The following is a 2,434-nucleotide window of genomic DNA, read 5'->3' as shown; positions in this document are numbered from 1 at the left end:
GGGGGGGGAAACACAAACAGTATCAGCAAAATGGGGTCTGAAGTAGGGATGGATCAACAGGTGGAGAAGGAAGCAGAGTCAGTGTGGGGAATTTCTGAGCAGGGACACACTAACTATGGTAATGCTGGGTGTACAAATACACAGGGGAAAATAGGAAATGGGATGAGGGTGAGAGTTCTTGGAGAACTGAAGGAGTTGGCAGAAGGAAAGTAATTTGTGATTTCTATGATGGGAGAGGAGGAGGAAAAACACATAAAGAAGAGTAAGGCGTGCAAATGTCTAAAAGTCTTGTGTCCTTTTTTTCTGATAGAAAGTTGGCAGAAGCTTGTATGGATAAAGGATAGGAAGCAGAATGAATTGTGGAGGTGGATTTATTTTTGTCAGAAACGGAAACTTTCCTAGGGGGATGCCAGAGAAACTGATGGAGGAAGTAATTCTGGTCTCTATAATTCTGCCGGAGCTGCTTTCCTATATAAGCTGAAGTGGTGTAAATGGAGGTGATCTGGGGTGGAAGCTGGGAAAATCAGACTTTGTTAAATGTGAAAAGGCAAGAGAGACCTAATTGATGAAAGAGAGAGAAAGGAAGGCAGTGAGGAGGGGACTGAAAGCAAACCAAAGTTTTTCCTGTGTAGTAGACACCTGATGCAGTTAAGTTGTGAAAAAGCTGACAGACACGAAGTGGGAATGAGGTGGAGAAAGCGGGTAGCGCTAATAAAGGGAGTAGTAGAAGAAGGGCTCTGCAGCAGAAGAGTCAAGCCAGATCTGTGGATGTGAGACCAAGGAGAAGAGTGGCCATGGATGCAGGTGGCTCATCAGCACAGAAATTGGCAGTTAAGTTGAAAGAAAGCAGAGAGTCAGTCAGAGAGGAAGGCTGTTGAGAAGTTGGATCCATGGTAGACAGTGGGAACACTGAGCGGGCGAGATGGCAGGACTCGTTTTTTTCCTAGAATAAAGTATCTCTCTGCTGCTTAATTAGTTTAATTAGGGCAGTTATTTTAAGTTAGAACACATATTTTATAGTTTTTGACAGTGTCTGTAAAAATAGGATTTAAAAAACCCAACAAATATGTATAACTGAAAAGGAGCTCTCCGTTACTGACTTAGACAGCTGTTTCACATTGAGTTGGTGACTATGCCGGGATAAACCCAGAGTCACACTTCTCAGCAGAGTCCTTCTAGGGGATGGAGGGGTGATGGCCACAGCCCTTCCAGCGGGGTCTGCCCAGGGCCCACCCCAGCCCCTGCCCCAGTGGGACCAGGAATGGCTGTCGGCACAGTGCAGCTGCACGATGCAATGCTCCCCAGCCTCCAGCAATTTGGATTTTCAGAGCCTGTTAGGTATCTCTGTTCTTTGTATCTCTAATTTCTGCTCTGCCTGTAGCAAAGGTAGTGCTTCCGCCGGCAGAGGCTGCTGCTGTTCTCTTCACCTCCTCCTTGTTTCAAGAGAGCTAACCTGTCATGTCAAGCGTTTAGCTGAAAGCAGTGGGAATTGTGAAGCTTTAATGTTTCCCAGACTGTAGTCTGCCACATTAACAAATCTTCCACTTTTCAGAAGATGATAGTGTCAATCACGGTGACAGGCTGAAAGACACCATTCATTGTTAATTAATTATTAGCTGTCAACTCAAAGACTTTGTTGAACTAAGAACATTCAGGCAGATTGTGGATTTCCTCTTTTTTAAACTTTATGTTTAAAGGACACTAAATACCCTTAATTATCAAAGTAAGTTGAAATCCTTTCATACTTCTTTCTTCTGCAGGTGACTGCTTCAGGTACAATATTAATTATGAATAGAATGAAGATTCTGTAGCTTCTTATTGCTGATTTATGTTTTCATAATGGATGAACTAAAAAAGGGAGAAGTTTCCTTTCTTTGCTTTGGTAACAGCCCGTGATCCCTAGGCTGCCTCTGAGTTCTGGTGCTTGCAGGAAACAAGCCAAAAGAAAAGAAAGTCATGTTTCTGGGGAAGGCTTGAGGGCTGTATAACCTGAAATGTGTGCCACGACTTTGTATCTGACTCCACTATGTAAATCCTTGGATTTGAGTTGTTGGAATATTTCAGTTTCACTCCTCATGTCTTTGACCAAGCAAATGAGGGGAGCTTTCTCACCGGGGTTCCTGCAAGCGGGAATGAAATCTTATGGCTTTTTCCTAGTAATAATCTGATTTCCCAGCAGTTCTGGGCACTGCAGAGCTTTTGGATACGAGAGCCTTATGGTTATATGTGACGATGCTCATATGGATACTCTTCTGGTTGGGGGGTGCTGGGAGTGCCCAGTCCAGGATGGCAGCTTGTGCACATAAGTGCCTGCAGAATGTGTCTGCAAGTTTGAAAACACTGGCCAATCCTCTCTCCATTTGGGCCTGCCAAACATAAAGGGATAGAAAACTACTTACCTACCTCATATGAGCGCTCTGAGGCTTAATTAATG

The sequence above is a fragment of the Calidris pugnax genome, unplaced genomic scaffold, assembly GCF_001431845.1.
Source record: "Calidris pugnax isolate Ruff unplaced genomic scaffold, ASM143184v1 scaffold38, whole genome shotgun sequence".
Lineage (NCBI taxonomy): Eukaryota > Metazoa > Chordata > Aves > Charadriiformes > Scolopacidae > Calidris > Calidris pugnax.
The sequence above is the reverse complement of the archived record's forward strand: the minus strand, read 5'-3'. Positions refer to the sequence as shown.